Source organism: Nothoprocta perdicaria, unplaced genomic scaffold (genome assembly GCF_003342845.1).
Source record: "Nothoprocta perdicaria isolate Ctin4 unplaced genomic scaffold, notPer1 scaffold_31, whole genome shotgun sequence".
Taxonomy (NCBI): domain Eukaryota; kingdom Metazoa; phylum Chordata; class Aves; order Tinamiformes; family Tinamidae; genus Nothoprocta; species Nothoprocta perdicaria.
In genome coordinates, this window is record NW_020455544.1 from 297,605 (window position 1) to 322,956 (window position 25,352).

The following is a 25,352-nucleotide window of genomic DNA, read 5'->3' on the forward strand; positions in this document are numbered from 1 at the left end:
TTCATAGAAAGTCTGTAGAGTTGGGGTCATTCACTAAGCTAAGAATTCATACATAGTCAGTGGGACAAAATGGCGCCTAATTCTAGTTAGTGGGACCTAATCCTTCCTATTCACCCATAATTTAAGTAATATCCAGTGCACTGGTGCTTCACTTCAGCCCTTACCTCCCCAGGTCGTTATGGGTATGGGGAAAGGGTATGGGTATGGGTATGGGTATGGGTATGGGTATGGGGAAAGGATCAGCATCATGGTGGGAGTTTTTATCAAGTTTGTTCTTAAGACATAGAACTGCTATAAAAATTCTTTGTTAGTTTTATTCTGGGAAGATATTTCTGGCACATAGCAATAGTGGAACCTACCACAACTTGCTGGCAGCAAGTGCGGACACTTACTTTATTTGATAGATGCTGGGACAGGGAGGAAATTAACACCTGTTGTAATAAAAGACATTTATCTAATTTGTGTTACAGCAAATAACTACTGAGATCACCTCAGGAAAACAACTGTCCTGGGAGCACAGCTTGTAAACTTTCTGCATGTTTTATCTGAACAGTATGGATTTTGTGGCCATGAATTTTGAATGCATTTTGAATACTCTATCTCTGTATTTCTTCATCTCAACATGGCACTTTTTTTACTTCCATCCTACCCAAATACCAACAAAACKAGGTTCATGCACCCCAATGGGCCAAGCACCTCTCAGGAGCACTCCCTTTAAATCTCTGCAAATACCTTTTAATTAAGTACAAAGSTAGTTACTAGATGGACTAAGTAAACCCTAACGTAGAAAGTAGAAGCCTGATTGTTGTTGTTTATTATCCATCTAACAGCGTCTGTCCACTCAATCTCTGTGGATGCTGCTGTAACAGAAATAATCAGTAACAAATAATAGAATTAAGCATGTCTTACTGGGACATGCCCCTGCTGACTGCTTAGTTATGCTTATTTGTTATTTATGACTTTATGGTTGTAGTTTTATTTTTTTATAAAATTTTAAATAAGAGGGAAAGAAGTCACTGCTACTCGTAAATGTACTGGTGGAGCTTTCTGCAATTCACTGTAAGCAAATGCAAACTTTACTGTAAAATGTATTGCAAATTATAAAAGAGAAAAAAAAAAGTTGTTAAGGGGAAATATACATGTTTTCACAACAGGGCTTTAAAGAAGCAAGGCCTAATAACAAATGAAAAATCTAAGGGGCCCATTCTTGAAAGGTTGTAATAAGCTATAATTTCCACACTTTCTGGCTGCAAGTTGGAAAGCCTTTGTGTAGAAAAATATGGAAGACGTCTTACAAAAGTAAAATATAAATGCTCCTCTGTTAGAGTTAGCAGCAAATCACATTAATTCCTCTGCTATTCATTGTGATAATGATATTAATCCAGACTCTCCCTGGATACTCATGTAGATGTAATATGTAATACTATGGAAACTCTACTGTAATTTAGCATGAATTAATGTTCACTTATTGCAAAGTGTTATGGGAAAAAATATATTTGTGGACTTTATGTAGTATCATGTTCTTCCACTACAGCAGAGGCCGAGCAAGTAAAGTATGAACCTGAATAGAATAGCAGAATAATAAGCAGATGCAGTTGTACATAGAGGGCACTTAACAATCTGGCTGTGTAAAAGTGCAAGGCCCTCGGAACTGTTATATTTTCAATGGCTTAATCAAAAAAATGTTGAGGGAAACTAGTATTGCGGCTAGGGTTAATGGAATCCCTCAACGTCCTCATTAGATTTAATTAGTGTAATCAAAAATGATAACAATATTTCACAGGTGTATTGTATTGCTTCTTTCATCAAGGATCTCAAAGGACTTTGTGAGCAACTGCGAACGGAGTGTGACCTCCCACCTGTGTGCAAYAGTTGTCCTTGTCCCGTCCCAGCTCTTGGGAGATAGCCTGGAAGAGGATCCTGAAGAGCAGGTCTGCAGCAACACAGATGAGTGCAATGAGGAATTGCTGGCACTTGCACATCGTGCTCATCTAGATCCCCCAGTAACCCACTTACAGCTGCTAATGGTGCTCCTGACCCAAGGTTAAAGTTGTCTCCGAGGGACCCTGGGCTCCTCTGCAGGCACCCTGGCCCCTTTATGTGCTGCCAGATCCCTCTGCCAACTTCCAACATGTATGACAAAGATGTGGTAGGAAATAACTTTTTTGTTCTAATTTCTTAGAAATTAGAAATTTCTTTTGTTCTAATTTGTTCTAATTTCTAATTCCATTCTATTGAGTAATTGCCTAAGGTCATAGTGCTATGGATATTGCTCTTTTTTATCATTCCACCATAGTTTAAAGAAATGAACTATATAGTATTTATCTACAGTTTATAGGTTTACATTCCTCCAGGTTTTCAGCAGTTCTTTTATCCTGATATTTATTCCATATTTTTAATGATATTACAGGTTAATGGTATTATACTGCTCAAACTCTGCTTTGCTTCATTGGAACTATATGGAAATATATATATATTGGAAGCTACTATGCTTAAGTAGCTATGCAGAATTCAGTCTTGGAAGACTCAGTTTAGGAACAGGCTGCAATTCCCCCTTTGCTGTATTCCGAAGTGATACAGTAACTTCTTTGACCTGAGCACATCTCATCAGATCAAATGATTAGTATATGGTCAGTTTTTCAAAACTTCCTTAGCTATTCTCCAGCAATAGTGATTTGTCCTCCTGCATAAAATCTATATCTTGCACAAMTCTTTTTTCTTTATCTGGTAATAACTGACCACTGATTTTTCAACTATACTATGGTTTCTCGGCTACTACAGTGCCACTTTTAAATCCCCTCCTCATTTTTTAAGAATCCGTCTCTCTTCTGATTTATTCGTTTTTGCCTAATGTGGAGGGTGTTAAGTTCTTCACTTCTCCGTGCACTCGGGCTAGGAGAATGATCAGTCACTCCTTTTCAGGAGAAGGATTTGCATGGCAGGGAAACTGCAGTTCTGCTGGGAGCTAATTAATCCATCACTTTCCCTCTGCGCACTGCGTGTCTGGTCCTTTGCTTGCCTCTGAAAAAGTTAAGGAAAATGAATAGCAGGGAGAGGACTTGAGGATTTTCTTTTTTTTTCTCCTTGAAGCTGTAGATTTTTGCTGTGCATTGACTGGTGAGGACTACTTAGAGTTATGTCCAAATCCTTATTTAGAAGGAAGAAAGACCTCCTGTGTTCCCTATTAAAGGGAACAGGACTTATTCTGAGCTGCTGTGGACAAAGCAAAGTACAAAACCCACCTAGATAGGCAGCATTCTTTCAAGCATCCTTTCAAGGCTGCCACATTTCCCCTCAGTCCTTTTACTAACACGAGCTTGTTCTGCTCCTTTTCTGCCTTTAGCTTTTTTTTTCTTGCTTGCCTGATTCTTTATTCTTGCTTGACACCTCCCGTCTTTCAGAGTGCCGCTCAAATGAACATGCTCCTGCCCTTTTTACCTCCCACAAACAAGTTTGTACTATTAATTAGATTTACCTCCAAGCTCCACTATTGAGATTCTGGTGAACAGAGATGCATCTAATAAAGTAGATAGAAGAGAGTGGGAAACTGAGACTGCCATCTCAGATTTTGCTCCCAAGTCAAATGTCTTTCCTTACTTAATTATGCTCTGTAAAATTCTTTGAAGTCAYTGAATTAAAGGAGCTATGCAAGTATATGGCATAGTTAATTATATTGCATTTGTAATCAGGCCATATAAAGAGAATCCCTTGAACCACAGCTATATTGTTCCAGGCACTGCAGTCTGTGGACTTCTTCCTTTGAATTTTGTTCCATGCCAGCCAGTGGTAATAGGTTCTCACTGTATCCAAAACTCCCGCAGTCTTTTTCAGCCTGCCCTGGCCAGCTGCCCATCAACTGTTCCACCAACAAACATGTATTTCTCTCTGTATTTATTTCTTCTTCCTTTTTTTTTTTTTTTTTTTTGTCCCACAGTGCAGGCAATTAGCTATTGAATCCTTAATAAGCCAATCTAGTCCAGCCTACATGGCTATTTTGCTCCTAATCAATTTATTCGCCTCACATAGAGGGATTTATCTTATTTACAATATCACAGCTATTTGTGTAGGAGTTATAAAAGGTAAGGAGCAATTTCAGGGAAAGAAAATCCAGTTGTAGGTTTTTGTTGTTTCTGTTGAGCTGCAGTATGTGGGGGCTCATTTCTTCAATTGAGAGGGGAAATTTTGGACTTCAATCAGCAGAGTTCAGTTCCACCAAGGGAAGAAGAGAAATGCGTAATTATGCAAGCAGCAAATTGTTTGGAAAAATGCAGTGAGCTATTTTCAAATTGTCTCTTTYGAGAAGCATTTTCCTATGTTTTAGCACTCTTCTGTAAGCCTTGGAAATGGACTTCACCTATTAYCACTTGAAAGGGAATTGATTGTCACARAGGAAAAAAMAAACAAAAGAGAAAAGACAAAGTGGTTTGGGTCTGGCACCTGTGCAAGATGATTATTTGTGCAAAGTGACTTTAAACACCTCCATGGCGGTAGCCTTCAGTCCCTCAACATGTGCACAGTTTGGTCCCCGTGTTTCCTGGGCCTCACGTCCTGACTGTGTGCACATGGCTAATACTCTGGGATCCAGGCAACCAGCCAGCTCTACTTCAGTTTTGACTGCAAACCAAACTATTAACTTTCTTGGTCTGTAGTGAAAAAGGGTAACAACACTTTCCCAAGTGGTTCGTTGTTAGTATTTAAGAGGCCCAGCTAAGGTTTTTGGATTGAAACCATATCCTCCCTTCATCCCACCAAAAACAACCCACTCTTGTCCCTGATCCTCCCCCTTTATCAATGACATGACTCAGACTCAGGTACTTGATACATAATACCATCCCAGTACAAGGCTATAATTCACATCCTGCCATAAAACYAAAGGGCTATATGTAGTTTCTGCAGAAACAGCAGCAATAGTGCATGCAGAACATGTGAAAGCATCTTTTGCTTATGAACAACAATATGCTAAAGAGTTAATTTGAGACTGGCTTATGAGAACAGTATGAGCTCTTAAGACGTGAGCGTTAAGAAGCTTGATTTCTGCTTGCTTTGTTTCAGCCCAGAAGGAAAAATTCTTCTCTTAGAATTTCTAGAGGAAACTGCTTTCCTCACAAGGTCTTTTCCTCTAAATCAAGCCCTCTTCCTCCAAAGATACACACGTATTTCAAGTTTCCAGAAAGACCGTCTATTTCAGTGCCAGTGTCACTCAGTGCCACACCTGGAAGTTCGTAGTTCTCCCCAATTTTAATATATTTCATTATTCATCTAGCCATGAGGTTTTCATGAAATGCAGAATAGCAAGAATGGATCTCCTTCAGCAAAYAGAGCAGATGGAAGCTTTTATGGAGTGTTTAAAAGGGGTTAAATCAAAGATGAAAACACTTATTATAGACTAAATCCTTTCTTATAAATGCAAACCAGACCAAATTTGTATCTTTCACTGTGAACAGTGTAAAGCTGCATGGACTGTCATAACAAAATTCTTCATTATAACATACTTATCCCACAGTAGTAGCATTGGTCTGTGTTTATTGTTAGTTCCCCTTTTAGAAATAAAGCTCTTTCAATTTATTTTAGTGCCTGTCTTCTGCTGCAGAGAATGAAATGACATGAGAGGCCCCACACTTAACGTATCTTTTCATATGGTGGTCCTGATCAATGCTGTGGTGCTCAGATCCAGCTTCCAAGCAGTGGCCAGATCCCTCCCTCGGGCCAAGATGCTGTTTATATTTTTGCTTGAGGATATGGCCAGAAGTCCCCAAAGAGTTACTACCCGTTAGATTTTGGATTTCTCAGCTATTGAAGTTTGCAATGAAACTTGTCAATGCTGTTCTTCATAGGAGATACTCTCCTGCACATCAGTGCTGTAGCATCTCGGAGGGTTTCTGATGTAATCAAGTTAAAAGGGACATCTAAGCTTCTTGAAGAGAAGAAGAGGCCCACAAATGGGGTATATTTCTCTGTGCAGTTATATACCTTCTCACTCAGATTTAGACAAAAATTTTGGCATAAGAAAATTTTCTTCCAACTTTTTTTCTATCCTCTTCATCATATGGTTTGAGGTCACACCTTTACTTAATCCGGAGAGCTTCAGGAAGAAAGGCACCCAAGAGCTGAGGAGGAGAGAAAGAAACAAAGGAAGAGAGACTTGAGAACAGCTGGAAAAGACAAAATGGGGCAGAAAAGAGAGGAAAGCAAGCTGTCTGTAGCATTATAGTGAGGGAGAAAGAAATAAGGGCTGGGGAGGACACAGATACTGACAGGCCAAGTTGTCTGGGCTGARGAGAAGTTGTTCACCTCAAACTGAGGGCAGCTTGTATTTAACAATCCAGTTTTTCTTGCTTGACAAGTAGAGCGGTCTAGCGCAGCCACAAGCATTGATGACCGTCAGTCTCCTGCTCGCTCCTCCAGGTCACTTGCTGCAGCCCAAGGCTTCACAGTTGGATGCACTGAGGACCCCTCTGACCTCCAGAGGCTCCTCACTGTGGCTCAGACAACAGTCTCCCTGTGCAGAGGAAAGCAGAGAGATGTAGGCAGCTGCCAGGCGTAGGTGCTGCACAGCTCTCCATAAAGCTTGCAGCAAACYGAGCACTACAGGGTGCGAGTACTTACCAGGACGAGCCCGAATCACTGGCAGAGGCAGCTGAAATCARTAGTTGTAACCTGTAGAGTGGAGTGCATAAAAAGAAGAAATTATAAGTCTTAATGAATGGCTGCCTTGCGTATGGATTATACACTGTTAGCAATATGCTGTGTTTATAGCACATCATTAGCCCGGGAGAGCTGAGGCGGTTGAACTTTTGTGTYGCTTTCCAGAGGGCCACAGTACAACATTTTAGTGCTGCAGTAACCACTGGTTGTTACAAATCCCTTCATGAATGCATTATGGAAAACTGGGGCAGAGTGCCTCACTAGCTAGCCAGGTGCATGCCTGCTGGGSCTTTGTACTCCGGAGCAGGGAACGATGTTTTTAAAGCCAAAGTACAGTAGAAAGCCATTTTACACACATAAGCATGTTGCACAAGACTAATTTTCGCTGATGTCCCCTATYGGCATGTGAAATTTATATAGTTCTGCAATGTAGGATATATTTTTCAGGTGTTTCTTTAAGTGGGTTCCTTCTTGTATCTCATTTCACCTGTTGGTGTCCTGAAAATAGCTTACTTTGGTAAGACTATTATTTTATTGAGTGTTCATGTAAAAAGGTCTCATTGTATTTCTCTCCATGGCAAAAGGAAAAAAAAAAAAGTATTTTCTGAGTATATACAGTGCACTTTTATTTCTGCTCTGCTTTGCTCAGTGCAGAAAATCCTCCTGCTCTGGGAGAGGTACAAACAACGCCCTACACAGCTGTTAGAGGCAGCGTCTTTCTCAATGTGCCACTGATGTCGTGACCTCTCTGAAAGACCCGAGAGAGACTCCATGCATTTTTGCCAAGCAAAAATAGTGAAACCTGAGGGACTGATGGGGTTTCCTGCAGGTGGGAAAATGTTTCCAACCCATCTGGCAAGCCCAGACACTTCTTGGAGACACAGTGGAGGTTGTTTCTCTACCTTGTGCTTCATTAGGGTGACAGGAGGTATTAATGGCAGCAATTATGTATCCTCAGCTAATTTAGTATATGACAATATAAGACATCGTAAGTAATTATAGTACTAGAGAGGTTTGTTAATTTTATCCAGAAATTGAGTTGGGCAGAGAGGAACCTCATGAGGTTCAACAAGGACAAGTGCAGGGTCCTGCACCTGGGGACAAATAACCCCTGGCATCAGTGCAGATTAGGGGCTGACTTGCTGGAGAGCAGCTCCATGGACCTGGGAGTCATGGTTGACACCAAGTTAACCATGAGCCAGCAGTGTGCCCTCGTGGCCAAGAAGGCCAATGGGAAATTGGCCTTCTCTGTTGCCCAGAGAGGTTTTGGAGTCTCCTTCCTTGGAGATAGTCAAAATTCATCTGGACACAGTCCTGGCCAGTGTGCTCTAGGTGATGCTGCTTGAACCGTGGGGTTGGTTGAGATGGTCTCYAGAGGTCCCATCCAACCTCAGCTGTTCTGGGATTCCCCACCCTGAGGACTTTTTGCCTTCCTCTCCATCTGACAAGAAAAGCAAAGTGGCAAAATGAAATGTAAAAAAAGGGAAAGGAGCTAAACAGAAGCTAAAGTCTTACAGGAAGGTTAAGGCAGCAAGACAAACGGAATGTAAAAGCAGGAGAAAGAAGAGTAAGGAAGAGCTTACATTTTTCAAAGAAAGAAGGAGCCAGAGAGAATTTGAAAGCAAGTAGTCACATAGCAGCCTAGCTATTAATATTTAAATAACAAACCTAACTCTTTCGTCTGGCAGGAATTTCTGACCCTGGAGATCTCTTCCAGCCCTAATAGTATGGATATCTTAAATATTTGTTTATGGTTTGAATCAAGCTGAACCCATCTCACTATGTACCATGATACAGCATGATCCCTGTGATATGAATTACAGTACAGCAAACCACTTCATGCTTTATTTATTTAGCAAACAGGAATGAATACAAAAATTTGTCTTAAGGTCAGTAAATTGATTTGGAGCCACAAATCCAGTTCCAGCATTCACCACAAATGAAAATATGCCATACACCAAATCAGTGAATAATGGCCAATAAGCAGTTGAGCATGTGAACCTCCTTTACACTGCAACACAACATCTCCCCAAGAGTCACGGGGAAAATAGTCACCTTCCATCCAATGCTTCACTCATTTTGAACTTTGTGCTTCAGCTGCTGTCGCTTAGGTTTTCCTCTGGGATCMACACCTCAGAGATCCCTTTTAGATATTTGACTCCTGTTATAACTTTGGCCCTAGGGAAGCGGGATTGTGTCCTAGTGCTTGGCACTTTTGCAGTCATCCTGGTGGTCAGAAGGACTGGACCGGGGAGGAGGGTAGCCTGCATGAACCTGCACCCTTGGGACGTGATGGTGTCCTGTAGCACTGCCCCTGAGACYTGCAGCCAAGCACTGCCTGGTAATTGCACTGATGTCTTCCATGGTGATGAAACTGTGGCCAGGAATTGGTGACAGGGAGGACCAGTCTAGCAAGGGTACATTTTTTTAAAGAGGGGTGTTATAAATCAGGAGCAAATACAGCTACGCTGTCCTCTGGCAATCTGCAAAATTCCWTATGAACAGTTTCTAAAACAGGCTTGCTGTGTTTTCTTTTGAATAGAGGCGTATTTTGTTCTAAATTAATTGCTTGTAGAAGGCACTACTTTTAGCAATTCCTTAACAAGCTCTGTATTAGTTTCAATCACTTCTTAAGCCAAGCCACTGATTTAGCAAAATACTCATTATGTTTTCAAGAAAGGTATTATGGATATATAGATAATTTTGCAATTAGAGGTGTGAGKCTTTGCTGCTGGCTTTACAGTAATTGCTTCACATTTATGATGTTGCAGAAACTGAGGAGAGACTGGAAAACCACAGTTTTTGTTGGGAAAGAGGAGAGAGAGAACCTGAGACACATTGCACACTGACAGAATCACAGAATGAGTAAGGTGGGAAGGGACCTTTGGAGATAATCTAGATCATGTTGCACAAAGCAGGGTCATCTGGAGCGCATTGCACAGAAGAACCTCCAGGTGAGTTTTGAATATCTCCAGACAGGTACAGATTATTTGAAAAACCTGCATTGTAACTGCAAAAATCTGGATGCCAAAAGGTGATGTGGCTGGGTTTGGCGTGAGACAGTTCAAATGCTTGAATGAGTGGGAAAGTTAGAGATGTTCATGTGGGAGTGCACAGTGCAATCCTAGACTGACTTATTTTAAAATTCACACTATACAGTTACAACAAGATGCATTAAGTAGCAAAGCCGTGCTGGATACCAATAACTCCTGCAATTTCCCAAGAGCCCCCAAACCTTTGTCACAGACTGCAAGTGAACATCCACTTCTCTTATTCTGTCATCATCTTTTAAAGGCAGGTTTGAGTCAGGACCAGAGAGAATACTGGTTGCTGATTAACCCATATGACCCATCACCTAAGAGACTTGCAATGTAAAATATTACTTGAACTTTTAAAACAAATAACTATAATTTCCATTTAATTGATTTTTGACCTCACACTGCAATTATTCAATAGCAATTTACCTCAGGATAGAAGAAGCCTCGTGCAGTAGCTACATATAAACTGGTAGGAAAGATGCTGTAAAAAAATATGTGTGTAGGAGAAAGACTGCATTTATTACAGGTTAGATTACATTTGCACAGTAGCCAACTGAATGTTGTTTCCTTTTCCTGTGATGTAATTATTGAAAGCAATATAATTCACAAGGAAAACTTTGAGAAACATATGGAAGTCTGTGCTATGCAAACAATAAAAGTTCATGTTTGAAAGCAGTTCTATTGCTCTGCTTTTAGGACTGGTTTTTATGATTTATTACAGCACCCAGGAGTGTGCTTGGTGCTTTAGAGAGCAAACAAGAATAGCCAGTCCCTGCCTTGAACAGAATACAATCTAAACTTTAACAACTCCAGAGAATGAATAAAAAATAGTGCATAGGAGGCCAGCTTTTGCTCTTCACCCAAGCCAACCACAATTTAATTCAAATTCTACCCTGGATATTCAACCCATGCCTTAGCTGTTGTGTCAACCCTGCTGTTAACCATTCATAACCATCAAGGTGGTCTTAACATCAAGATAATCTGAACATCTTTCTCAACATAATCATTATGTTGGTTATGGGGTGTWTTAGTCACAACTAAAATCACTGTTATTGCCATCTACAGTCATAATAATCTGTGTGGTTGTATCTGAAGCTGTTGCAGTGTGGGAAGAATCACCATTTTTGAACTGGGGTGCAGAGAGAGTTTGGCTTCTGCAGAATAAGTAGGAGAAGGAAAGATGAGAAACTTAGACCTACAGAAATTGGGGTCTTGAGTTTCATCTCCTCCAAACATATATAAATGCCATTTAAGAAAAACTTTTGCCTATTGGATAAATTGTTAATCACCTTTCCAGACTTTGAGCCTTCTGGACTTTATTCTTACTGGTTGTATTGATCCTCAGGAATATCTTTCTTTTGAACCATTTCTCCATTGGAAACTTTGAAAAGATATAAGAAGCTTCACTGAGAGAGAGTGAGAAAAACACTGAACTAAGCTACAGGAATCATGCCTTGACTTAAACCAGCTCTTTGAAATTAACTGAAAAAGGATTCAGTGATTCTCTTGAAATCAGCTGTCTGTCACAAGCCTGTAATCTGTCTTTGTCTGCAGTAGGAGAGAATTTGGAGCGTGGAAATTGCAAGACTAATTGAGATGTGCCTTGATGTTCAGGCACTGCCAGTGGCTCATTTTTACCTCACATATATTTGTGTGTGTACCAGTGGGGAGAAGGGGTATGTACAAAGTCCTTCAATCATGCTTCCTCTTTCCACTCCTCCTGACAGGGTCATTTCTGCCCACATTGGTCAATAATGTGGTATTTRACTGCAACTTTTCAGTCTGCATATTGGATCGGATTTCCTGACTTTGTGCTCATAAAATTCACATCTGAGGTAGCTTGGTTTGGGGTTAGAAGGTTCCTGGCACAATACCAATATTGTCCCAGTAATGACAGCAAAGGAAGGCAAGAACATTTGAGTTAGTGCGAGTAGAAGTGTGAGCTTGTGAAAAATGCTAGAGCCACCTGTGTTACTTRCAACCTGCCTGAAAGCAGCTTTCCATGAATGGAATAGGCCCGAGAATGGTCTAGCACTTGAGATTTACAGATCACACTGTGTTTACATCAGAGGAGAAAACACGAGAGGATTTATGTTCTTGGTAAGGAAACGCCTGCRAGAAAATTAGAGAGTGAAGTCTGAGCATGAAGTGACCACAAAGAACATAGATGCATCTTATCAGAACTGAATTGCGGTTTTCTGCAGAAGGAGACACTCCAGAAGAAACAGAGGTGTTCAGAGTAGCAAGTGTGAGRGCAGAGTGCAGGTCCTGAAGGAGGGAATTCAAAGAGCAAAGCCAGGTGGTGGTGTCTCATAAATTCTGCAGCTTTCTGAAGAATCAGCTCATCTCTCTCTTCAAGTATTTAAAAAATGCATCTGGCTAGCAGTGATATATGGATCAGAAGTAAAGGTCTCTACTGAATGTTTTTTTTAGCACAAARAAATATATAAGGTGTTAAATATTTCAAGGTAAGTCAGTAAGATCAATGAATGGGTTTATAATAAACATCCATCTAGGAAATTATTCATCAGTGATACATGGAGAAGTAATTGCTACCAAGTAGGACAGCTAGCTCAGAAACAGGACATGCAATGGACAAAATTAAGTCACCGACACACAGTCGTGTATGTGGAAGAGAAATTAAGGTTGCCAAGAGATGGCAAATGAATGTGCTCACAGCATTTACCAGAGCAAGACAGATGAACAAAGTGCAGGGCAGAGAAAAATGGCAGTAGCTCCAACCGTTGCCTGGTATCAGCAGCTGCTTCTTCTAATACGATGCTATCTGTGTGATCCATAACCAAAGCTTTATATTTACAGGTGATTTGCATTAGAGAATAAAGCTCCTGCTTAAAAGACAAATGTGCGCTCATTAGCACTGCTGAGGAGGCACTGGGATAAAGCTTTGCAGAGAACTCTTGCTGGGCTCTTAGCATAGCTGCTACTGCTAGAGCAGTGAACTTGTGAATTAATTCCTGTTTTTAAATACTCTTCATGGAATCACTCATAAAGCACAGGAAGAGAAACAGGTTTGCACAAGGAAGAGAAACAGGKAGCTCGCCTGCCCCAAGTCGCTGTGTGTTTCAGACACACAGAAATCCACTGGTCTCTCCAAGACAGTCCTTACCTGCACAAACAACCCAATCTTGCTGGTATAAATCCACATATGAGAACAGAGAAGTTTATAGGAAGAGTGCAGGATGAAGTGTTGCCTTGACAGAAGGTCAAAAGTCCAAGCATTATTAGGACAAAGAAGGTGCCTGAATGGATCAAAAATGTCTTCTTTTTTCCAACTATATCAGCTGACCAAATAATGTGTATTACCTCTCTCTACAAAGCATGGCTGTCTGCCTATCTAAGATGAATAAAAGAACAGGACTTTTTATTTAATTATTAACATATATGCACATAGTTATTTTATATGCATATATATTTATTACACCTCCACCCTGAGAACTGCAATCAACCAGGTCCTCGTTGTGCTGAGTAGGATACAAACACAGATCTAGATATAGCTACTAAAGACAAATCCTGTGGTCTCAGGGGGAGCATTAACATGCCCAAGTTACAAGAACAGGAGGCATCCAGAAGACGTGTTCCTTTCTTTTGTTTTCCTCCGAAGAGATAAAAATAAACCAGCCTACACTTTATGCATGTCTGAGAAGAAGAGCTGCAACAGAGAGCTCAGTGAAGTCGAGCTGTGAATTGAAGTTCTCTTGAGCTAATGCTGCTGCTTAAAGGTTAGCGGGGCTGAATGAGTACAAGGAAAGGGGTCAGGAAATACGAGTGGGAGTAAGTAAGCCTGGAAGTAAATATGCCTGGCTGCCCACCTGGATGTGATGTGAGGCGACCGAGTGACTGATACGGCATGGCTGAGCACGAGTAAAAGAGCATACTGATCCAAAGTGACTTCAAGGAGGAAAGATCATGTGCATAAATGATTATCTCAGTGGCTCTACAAGTATAGGATAAGGTGAAATGACAGGATTAAATGAAGGAAAAAGGGAACATCTGAAAAGCAGGATAAATAGTGACAAAGAATAGTCCCAGATGGCCCGTTTCTGATAGTCAATGGAAAATCCATATTGACAATTGGCTTATGATTAGTATGGAAATACGCTGCATGGTACATGAATTTAGCATCCTCTGCACTTGATTTATTCCCAAAATCAAAGAATTTGAATTGTGACATGATGAGTAATTGCAAGGGGTTCTCTCTATTAAAGAATTTTCCCTAGGACTTTGTTARACTCTCTGACTTCTGTAAAGTCATTTGGTGAGCAGGGATGCGTGATGCATGCAAAGGGCATACATAGATGCTTCCCAGCATTGTTGCACCATTTCTTGCAGATATCAATAGCAGCACTTTCTGCAGGTGGGGTGGCATGTGGGAGGCAGGACACTGTTTGCTTCCCCTGCTGTCAGGCAGTTACTAGGTTTGCAAGATTATTGAGTAATTACTTTGCATTTAGTGTCTGTCTAATTATTTAGCTATTATAAATGACCACATTCTGCTCTGCTTGCTTGAACAGMCTCATGTTTATGTTGGGAAAAGGCATTGAAAATGGTTATAAAATACCTTTTGATTCATTTTTGTCAGCCTCTTAGTTCTCTGTTGTCAAGAGAGACCTAAGGCAAAGTAGTGGCACCTCAGATCCTTGCCCACAGCTGGGCAGGTGAGGAGAGTGCAAAGGGCACAGTTCGACTTGTCTGCTCCATAGATGTAGTAGTATCAAAGGAGCAGGGAGAGCACAGCTCTCAGCGTGCCCTTACTCTGGATGGAAATACAGCTAGGCTCCATATGTGAATTTAGTGACTCAGCTGGGTCAGTTTAATGAATCAGCTACCTTCAGGTTGATCTGCCCTCTCACCTGAGGAGTTACATCGCTAAAATAAAATAAACACCTTATGTGTATGTCTATCTAAATATAATTGGTAAATGCCTGAGATAKTCTTACTTATATTTTGCTCTTTCTGTTTTGTAGGACTCTCAAAGAGACTTCATCCTTTACCGTTTCCCAGTCTGGTGGGAACTGGATACTTCTGTTCCAAATTTAAACTCATTTTTATTTATTTTAAATTTAGCATCAGGAATTGTTAATATTTTATAAAATATTAACTGTTGCAGGGTAATAATTCATGCTGCTGACTTGATTTGAAGGACTGGAATTACTCTTCTCTCTTATGGTTGCATTTAGATGCCATTGGGATGCTCAAGTTTAGGATAAGGGAGGAGGGGAAGCCCAGATGCCCGCAGCAAGGGTGAGTGGAGCAGGCTGGTGCATTAGCTGGTGACTTTGCTGTTGAACTGATCTGCAGGAAGCAAATGAGGCCTGACCCAAGGGGAAGGGGATGCTCTCAAAATGAGAAGAACCAAGTGCAGGGGAAGTTACCTGCAGGAAAGCTCCTGGTGCTGTTATAAATTGACTATCGTGTCTTTTGGGATGGGAACATTATCCTTATCTCAGGGATATAAAACACTGTGCTCCCCTGATGCTGCGGGATTATGAAATCTGAAATGCTAAACAGTCAAAAATTTAAAATTCAAATATTGATGGGGAAATCAGAAAAAATGTCAGCCTCACTGTCCGTGCAGCTYTGTGGGCCTGGTACAGGTGTGAGGAACAGAAACGGTGACGCTGATCCAGGAGAAAAAAACAAATTACTGCGCATCACTTTTTTTCTGTGGAGGGAATCACTCTAACGTGGCCACTCTTTTCTTTCTTTAGAGGAGGTCTGGGCCTCTACATTGACAAAGGGGAATTTCAGGAAGCACCAGAGGAATTGGACTCTTTCTATGGGGCATGGGGGGAAGTTTTCAGGGCAAGCATAAAATGTGTGTACTTTGTTCCAACCCTACATGTTTCTGTGAATTGCAGGTGGCCTTCTCAGAATAGCTCAGAGAACATCTGAATCTGTTTTGTTGTTTTGTAATGAATAGAATAACTCCTGCAGCAACCAGGTTGCATTCCTTTGGCTGCAGCAGAATTTCCTTCACTCCAGGGCCGGGAAATAGGGGACACGTAGGATATAACATGTACCTACTTCTCCGTCCCTCTTCCTTTTCAGATCAAGACCTTGTAATGAGGCRTCTGCCTCCTCCCTGCATTGCAGTACTGGAGTCTTCTCTGCTCTGTGCCACGTGATGGTTTTCATGCCCTTCTAAGGGAAAACGATAGCACATTTATTCCTGCCCGAGCATGGCAGAAACATGGAGCATAGCCTAGGACTGCTGCACTCATGATTACACTCATGAGAAAAAGACGTTTATAGCCAGTTAGACCCAGTGAAATTTTTGAATTTGCATCGCTTCCACCCAAAAGGCACAATTTCTGCAGGCAAAAGTACAAGACAATCATTCAGGAACTAGAGCTGTCAAGAGACACAAAGCTGCAGGCCCTGCCTGGCCACCACAAGCGGATTTGCCAGCTTGCATGCGGGGTGGTGACCTTGCCTTGCTGCACGCTTCCTAGCCTCTATACAGCATCTCGTCAGCCACCAAAAAGGGTTCCCTCAGCCYGTTCTGGTTGCGTCCTGGGCCTTGATTCTCATCTCGTCCTGAGCTCAGGCAGTACGAGCAAGCCTTCAAGGGTTATTTTATTTTATTAGGCTTTRTATTTGTCACAAAGCAGCGCCTCTCCAATCTGAGACTCCAAAATGATAATGAGACAGGTAGCTAAGTGTCTGCTTAAAAAAAATCTGCAGATGTCACTAAAAGCTACCGAGAAGAGGAGGAGGAATCCTTTTAGTCTGAAGTAAAACATTTCAGTTGACTTATTTCTGTGACTGCTATTGCAAGTCTCCGTACAATTTATTCTGAAGAAGTATGCAGATCAAAGTCCTCTTCCTGCCTGTTACTACTTCCAGCTACTCGGTGAGCAGTTTCTGATCTGTGACGGTTACAAACAGGTCCCAGGCCGAGGAGTTTATGTCTCTGTTAAATGGAATTAGGTTTACTGGAATACTGGAAAGATAGATTAGGTGGGGGACGAAGGAAAAAAATGCTGTAATTCATACTTGTGTCATCAGGCCTASTGTGATAACTTGCATCATATCTGTTAGCGGCAATGACTGCTTGAGGAGTAGAGATTATTCCATCGTTACACTCTTGGGTCAGCGAAGGAGATAGGGAGAAGAAAGCAATTCAGGAGCAATAAAATGAAAGGAGTCTTGTGATTTCCTGATTAGACTTTATATTATATTTATATATTTATAACTTTGGCAAGTTGCTATTTAATCACCAGGTTTTCCTTCCTTCCTTCCTTTCATTCCACTTAAGYCAGCAGAGCTTTTTCTTTTTTTTCCTCCTTGTGACAGTGTTGCACAATGGATTTGCTGTCCATCTATTTGATGTTTTTAGCCATTATGCAATGTCTGCCACTTGGTATTTCAGCAAGTTCTCGGTGATCCATCAGAAAGGCCAACCAGCTTCTTGTCAGCTATTTTATTAGCTTCCTTTATTTTAGTATTGAAGTTCGTGGATAATAATTTTTTCTTCTCTCTTTGTTGACAGTGGGGACTCTTATATCACTTTTTAAAAGGTGCCTGTGACTATGCAGCTCTATTAAGGCTCAGTCTGTAGAGAAAGCAATTATGCCACTTTATCTGGGACTTTTCCCTCTATCTCTTGCTCTCTCTCTGATGATCTTACAGAGAAAATAATTTATGAGGCATTAAGAGGCAAAACAAGCCCTCAGAGATGCAAAGGAGGACTGGGACTAGCAATTAGACATTACACTATGTGAGTGTAACTAATCATAAAGGTAACTTCCCTCCCTTACAGTAAAACATGACCAGAATTATGGAGACTGTGGGTGTGCACAGCAGGGCAAGTCGTACATCTTACATATTCTCTAAAAAAACATATCATTGCATTTCAGAATGAGAACACAGAGAGGAAAATAGTTTTTTTTTTTCCAGGCCTTTAACAAGTCATAGTGAAAAAGGAAGCTGCTTGAGAGCCAGAGAATGAGATCCTGCTTTTTTGTGTGTGTGTCCAAGAGTTTGTCTTCCATCATTCAAAACTGTGACGAGATGGGCTCCATCTAACAGCAGTGACCTTACGGCTGGTCGCTGGCTTACCTGCTGGTGCTAGTTTTAGGGAAGTCAGACCTTTATCCCAGCAGTGCAGTGCATGGCATCTCTTCTATAYCTGCTAGCAGTGTCTCCAAAGGGGCTGTGAAATCACCTTTTGTACAGCATCTTTATTACATTATATATGGGGGCAGCATGAGAAAATTCATACTGGTGAGTCCTCTGCGTTAATGCCATAAGAAAACACTCTGGCATTTTGGATTACCCTTCGTAAAAGTTGCTACATGAAAATGATGCTGAAATACTATTGTTTCCTCTCTGCTGTGACTCCACATCACTTTGACAAAAATGAGACATTCTGAAGGTTTCTTATCATTTGTGAAAGTCCTGTGACAGAGATGACACTCACTGGTGTTTTTCTGAAAAAGCATATTGAGGGCTAGCACCCTGCCTGTGTTCTTTGATAGCTATTTCTGGCCTTTGAGGACAGAAAAAGGGGTGAGGACCATGCTCAGTCTTAAATGCACCCTAGTCTAGTGATGAGAAGACTGAGCAGAACAAGTGCAGAATGGGGCATCCAGGGCCTAATGCGTTTTTGCACAAATGTAATGGATGTTTTCAAATAAGCTAAGTTTCAAACAAGCTAAAACTGTTTCTTCCTTTGCATACTGGGATAACAAGACAAGTTTTAGATTAGGCTAGCTGGCATATATTAGAAGCAAAGTAGAAAAAAATATATACATTACCTATAGCTTTTCACAGATGCACCCTGGGAAAGCCAGCACTGCTCACTGTGCTCCTCTTCATTCTTTCTATAACGCTCAGAATCACAGCTGGGAGGCCTCTTGTGTAAGTTAGTCATTTTTCAAACTCTTTGAAGCCCTAAAGCATAATTTGAGGTTCAAAGTTTAAGTTTAGTACTAATAAATACTTTTAGAGTCGTGATTTTCCTGAGGTGGGTTATTGCAAGTTTTCTCCAGCCCTTCTGGGTCTTGTAGAATAGCCCTTTAGAAACAGGAAAGATAGATGGTACCTGTAGCTATACTTGGCTGGGGGAATAATTAGTAACATTCAACTTCCAGAAAATTGAGTTATCCACTTACACACCTGCCGAGCGCCGGCAGCTGGGGAGGTTGGAGAAATCACCTCYCCGGGAAAATACTGCTCACGAGTCAAAAAGCTTCATCAGAGGGAAAGGCACCTCCAGAGGGGTCCGAATCCTGCAGCTCTCCTCATTTCTCCATGTGACCTTCAAACCCGCTCATTTCTTGGGGAAATCCAACCGGTGGTGAAAGATTTATTCAGTCGTTGCGTGACCTCCTCCGTGGAGATGGAGCTCCCTGTGTCAAAGAGAGGGCAAGCCCAGCTAGCCAAAAACTTGTCATTCGAACAGGTGAGACACAGAGACCCACACAGCCAACACGCAGTCCCTTGGCTTCCACCTTGTCATGCCACGTGCTTTCTGCGTGCCGTGGCACGAGACGCCGCCTGACACCCCCAGCAAGGGTGAAGCCCCGCTCGGGGCTCTGCTGGGAAGTCGCTCGCACGGCTTCTTAGTTTGCAGTGTGTGTAGAAAGAAATGCCTCAGTATTTAATCTACTGCCACTATAAGTAATGCCTCGTGTCACAGGTACCTCGCTGTGTAGATAAATGTATCTCCTGTGTGCTTCCAGCTTAGCTTAAAATAATATTTTTTCCTTCATAAATACTAAAAATAATTTTTACATATAACTGTACCCTGAAACTGGGCCCATACGTGGGAGGAGGCTCTGTGAGGTGGGCTGGGTCCTGTGCAGCCCGATGCGGTGCTCACCTAGCCAAGGACCTGGTTCTGGTCCTGCTTAGCCCAAATTTACCCCATGGTTTTGAGACTGGAGGCAAATTGCAAATTGGTGACAAGCAAATTTAACTGCAAAAGGAGAAGTAAATCATAGGTAGCATCTCTCCCTGGGGACATGTGCTACATACACACTACCGTGCTTCCAGCTGAGAAAGCCCTCCTCAGTGTGCCTCTTTAATCAAAGGCAAGCAGAGCTTAATACAAATGCTTTAGTAGCGTGCACCCCCATTCTGCTCAATCGTAGAAAAGCTCCTTTTTTTCCTGTTTTAAATTCAGAGCTTCAGTTCCCTTGATGCAAGAGGTTAAATACTTCAAATCACATCAGTGCCCTGAGCTTGTGACGGGCCAGCTCGTTGGTGATGACTGCAAGTGGAAACATTAGGAATGCAAATTATCAGCCAAGTGACAACTGTTAAGCTGTATTAAATAATATGTTGCTTCTGCTTAGCAGATATACAGATAGAAATCATGCTACTGTGAAATTTTGTGGGGGGAACAGAGTTCAAAGTACAGGGAAAGCATTTGTTCTCTTGTCTGCTCACTTGCTGTTTTCAAAACAAGTATCACCTCAAGAAATCTGCAGCTGAGATCTGTCACCAGGCAGTGTTCTTACTAATAAATACAGGATGTTGATGAATAAAGAAAAATACTAAAAGGAGCTTTGATTCAAGAGTCAACGAAATTATATAATACCAGCTTTACCTTGCTAGACCAGTTCAGTATTCTCTGTGAGTCATTGGTGGTGCATACAGGATTTAAAGGCAAAGGCTCCTGGCTGCCGACTGTTTGCTCATGTCATAAACTACCAGTGCTGATAGAGCTTGTCTAAATAGCTCTGTATGTCACACTGATTTCACCTCTTCCTTCCACCAGGAAAAAGAGATCCCAAACTGAATGGAAATCCTTTTACTTTAAATGTGCAAAGAGAGTTCATTACAAAGTCAACATCCAACAGTAAAGGAAAAGCTCTTCGCACAGTTTCTTTTGCTGGTTTTAATGGCCTCATATTCTGCTTTTAAGTCTTCAACCATCAATGTGAAAACCTGATGGTGACCTCAAATCCAAAATGCACCTACCAAACTGTGGTGTCTTCCTGCTCCTGCCTCGGCAATTTATTGCTGCTGGAGGTCAAGGAGTTAAACACCACAGCTAGATTTAAAAATTACCTGGATGATTTTATGACACCTTTCATCCCCTTCTGGCATCACACAATTCAGCAAGTGAATTATGGTTTAGTTATTACGTAGCATTTTAATACTGACTCCAGTGAGATCAGGATCAAACCTTCTCATCTTCCGAATCACAGGGGTAATGTTATACCTGTGCCTGCTGCACTCGATGCACCGTTGAGCCAGTCTGCTGTGGTAAATCCTGTGTTCCTGCTGCATCAGAGCGGTTTGTGTACCCATCAGGGCCGTACAACGTCACTGTGCCAAAGCTGATGAAGGTGTTAGTGCCAGCAAGTAACACCGGAGCCTCTCACTGAAACCGTGTTTTCCTATAACGTCTGACACATTTGTGGACTATGTGTATGTTATTGATGAATATAATAAACTGAAGGCAGCCTGCAGACAGAAACCCAACCAAATATAAAAATCATAATAGCAACTGTGATATAATTTGATTGAAAAAATATTTTTTTGAAAAACACAGACCTAGGTGTAGGTATTAACCTTGTAGTATGGGAATGAGACACAGAACTATGGAGCAAAATCAGAACAAGTAAATCAGAAAACTCACGTGTTTCCAGAACTTTTAAGCAATTGAGAGCATCATGAGATTCCTTTGCACTTTGATGTGGGAATTAGCGAGGTACAATTACTGTTCATATTGTAACAGTGTCTGTATCGCAACTAATGTTTGCTCCTGCTGTAAAATCTCTGTACTCCTCACGTGGTGATTCTTTGGTGAATTATTTCTAAAGAGCAAGCCAACATGGGGCATGTCATGTTCCTTCTGTGGCCATTCTCTCTGCCACGTGCAGCCAGTCTTCCAGAGAGACACGCTTGCCATCCTGGTGCCGTCCCTGGCTGCTTGGGGCGCTTCCTGGGGGATTGCTCCCCCAGAGTGCCACAATCCCAGGTCTGTTTTGCCCTACTTCATCCTTCGTGCAGGGAGACATTTTTTCCTTGCCATTGAATTCTGAGCTCTGTGAGATAAAGAATAAAGTAGCGCTTTGGGAGCAGCATCTGGAATTCATCTGTGTAAAGAGTGAACGTGGACTTGTAGAAGACAGCGTTTGTAAAATGATTAGCCTCCCTCTAGATTTAATAAAGTTTTACAGACTCAACTTAATGCAGCGCTGAAACAACCTGTTGTATTTATAACATGGAGCAACAACTAATGACAGTCTCTTTTATTTGTTGCTTTTCATTTTCTTTACCTCAAAGTACCTTTCAAGGGAGGTAAATATCATTATCTGTAATTTATGAATGGCAGAACTGACAGACAGAGAAGTCAGACCCACCATCTTCCAACTTTTTCATGAAGCTCTTACAGACTTTCCAAAACGGAGTTCACAAGCACAAGCTAATCAAGCAACATAAAAACATATCTCAATGTGGGGATGGTTGGCAACTATAACACACAACTGTCTCAAATTTCTAACGCAGTTAATAAGGTGCCACATGTGCCATGGGCTTGCTGCGCTGTGAGCCACAAAATAAGAGAGAGGCCTCTGATATTAAAAATATTTTTCCATTCTTGTCCAGAGTAATGCTGAAGCGGGAAACCTGCTCCACCATAAAACAGAGCTCGACGCCGAACGCTATGAGAGCACAGAGGAACAGCTCCACTCTGAAGACGCCGAGGTGACTCTTTTTGAATTGTAAGTAGCTTATTTAGACAATAGCAAACATATATTCAAAAGATATATTCTAGGGAATGGTTGTCTTGCTTGCTTGCGAATTGCAGTCTCCCCCTAATAGCGCCAGTGTTTACAGCAGCCCCGCTTCATGCAAGTCCTGGCATTCAGGTAATGGGACTTTGGCTACACTGACAACCATCRTTTGGAGGAAGTCTGATAGGATTAAGGAAATCGCTTTGCTGTTCCTATCCCGTGACTTAGCACTAGAACAATGTGATAAACTACATTGCCTGAACCAAACTAGTAGCAAAATTGGAATGATACCACCAGTATTTCCTGCCGCAAAAAGCTTGTGATGAACCCGCCTTGTATTTGCTATGCAGAAATCCTAATGTTAAATATTGCTCTTGCATTTCAGTCGGTTAATACAGATGTCTTTAACGCTGCCATGTAGCAATTCATGAGCATGGAGAACTATCTTTATCGCCTGCTCCAGGGATACAGTGTGTGCTCAGCTGCGTAAGCCTCCCAAAGCAGTTTTGCCAATGCACCTTCACCCTGATTTGAAACTTCCTTGTTATTCTAGTCTTAGGCTTTTCTTGATGAGAGATTGCAAGTTGTGCCAAATTGCATGGCAGTTTCCGCATCAGTAAGAGTACTGTAAAAATTAAGGCGCTGTCATTTTCCAATTGTGACAAATAATTTCCAAAATAAAAAAAAAAAAAGAAAGAAAGAAAAGAAAAGAAATCTGGGCTGAGCTTCGTTCCCAGAACACAGATGAGCGTATTTACAAAATGGCACTACTGTCTGGCACAGGGAGCCTGTCAGGTTGGGTCGCTGTTCAGACCTAAATGCCTTCAGCACCATTATGAATAGAAACGCAGCCCCGGACGGGAAAAGAAGGCCCAAAAGCCATACATATGAATACATATGACAGAGGAATTGTTGTTTTTGCTGTGAGGAACATGGGCCTCGAAAAGGCATCCTGCGTCATTGTGCCCAGTCCCCTGCTGTCTCCGGCAACCACAACACATAATCCCTTTCATAAATTTATCAAGTCCCATCTTAAGGCGAGTTAGGTTTCTTGCCCCCAATGGGAAGGCTGTTCCCAAGCCTTGCTGTGCTGAGGGTTAGAAATATTCTTCTAATTTCCAGCTCCCATTTATTCATGGCCAATGCAGACCCATTTGTTCTTGTGCCAACATTGTTCTGTAGCTTAAATAGCTTCTCCCCCACTCTTGTGTTTACCACCCCGATGCACTTACAGGGAGCAGCGTGTCCCCTCGGCCTGTCGCCGCCCCGAGCCACAAGGCACGGGCTGCTCTTCCCAGGGCCACGGCTGCACCCAGGAGCAGCCGCCGGCCGCRCTGCTCCGGGCGGGAAAGGTCTGTCATGGGCTGCCAGGCCGGYGGCGGAGCTCTCCGGAGCAGCGTCCCGGGGAAAACAGAAGTGCAAAGTCCTCGTGGACCCGTCACAACATGCGCAGCAGCACATGAGGCCGGTTTAATGCATTTTCCCCCAATTAGCCCTTCCTGCTGCTGAGCGTGGAAGAGCAAAAGCTCTTAATTATGCAACAGGCCTCCTGGTCCACGGTGGCTAGGCAGGGAAAATTGTCGTCGCCACCGGGGCTAAACATAGAGGTTTCGGACAATGTCAGCGTGCTTATGGGAGGAAGAAAATGTGCCTGTGCTTTTAGACAGGGTGGAAGCAACCGTGTGTCTGAGCCTAGCGTTTCTTTAACGAAGGTTCCTCCGTGCATGCCTTGGTTGCAGCTGTTAGCATCCAGAGGGCACGTTACGAGATTTATTTTTTCCTTGAGAGCCCCCAATTTCAATATTGAATGGATAATCATATTCCTCAACATATGCCAGAACAATATTAAAAGTTTCTGGCCCTCTTGTGTTTCCAGTTTATCCCCTTTTTCCTGTGTTTCCATGATTAGGGTTAGAAATCTCAGACTTTCAGAGAGCAAGATTCAAGTGGTGGCTTGCCTTACAACGGATGGAGCTTTATCCAAATTTCTCTCCTCATAAGAAGTTTCTATGTATATTATATTATATTATATTATATTATATTATATTATATTATATTATATTATATTATATTATATTATATTATATTATATTATATTATATTATTATTCTACAGAGCGTAGTGTAGTGTTTGGTGCTGGCAGGATGGGCCTGGTGGAATTGTCTGCCAGTGCCTCTTAGCTTGAAGATTGATGGCCTTATAATTAAATTCTTGCTAGCGTGGCTAGAGATGCTATTATATTCATAAGTGTCTAGCTCTCTTTCAACTTCACTAAAATATCACTCTTTTAGTCAAACTACATTGTTCATGGGGCTCTCTGCTAGCCAATATAAAGGTCAGAAAATTCATCCATATTTTATTTTCAAAATTATCCTTGAGCTAGAAACAGTTTCTTACATGCTGCTCAGGAAGGGGAAAAAGAAAAAAAAAAACCTTTAGGACCCAGAGCAAAATCCAAGCAAAAAAAGAAAGAGTCAAAAACTGTTTCACAAAAAAGTGGCATAAATTTATTGAACTGAAGAGAGGAACAGCTGCAGGGCTGTTCCTGCTGCAGCACTTTTTTAAAAAACATTTTGTCTTGTTATGAAAAGCCATTTCTTGGTTTCACATGCCAAGGTGAAGGGCTGCTAACGTGTCAGCTCCTGTAATTCCCTAATTTACAAATCGTATATATCACAGTGATGCCCATCCTGAGCCCTGTGGATAAAACACCTGCCTGGTTGAGTAGCTAAGGGCCAAAGTGGACACCTTGGGATAACATCTAGCCATAGCACTTTCCTTCTTTGCCTTCTTTGCACTTTCCTTCTTTGCCTTCTTTGTGGGCCGTCTGCTCACCTCGCTCCCTGCAGCGGCTGATGTCTCTTGCCTTTGGTGGAAGCAGCTTTGCTGCTGTCCTTGACGCATGGTCAGACGCAGCTCCAGCTCATGTGTACCTCAGCAAGACGGACCTTGCCAT

At 41.8% G+C, this 25,352-nt stretch overlaps 1 long non-coding RNA gene across 1 annotated transcript; it reads left to right on the plus strand.

The window, feature by feature from the left end:
- Nucleotides 1-2,046: 2,046 nt before the first annotated feature.
- On the plus strand, nt 2,047-16,064 carry LOC112950157. Its single transcript, XR_003249964.1, has 4 exons — nt 2,047-2,149; nt 9,417-9,599; nt 14,882-14,945; nt 15,753-16,064. It is a non-coding gene; the product is annotated as an uncharacterized LOC112950157 (long non-coding RNA).
- Nucleotides 16,065-25,352: the final 9,288 nt, after the last annotated feature.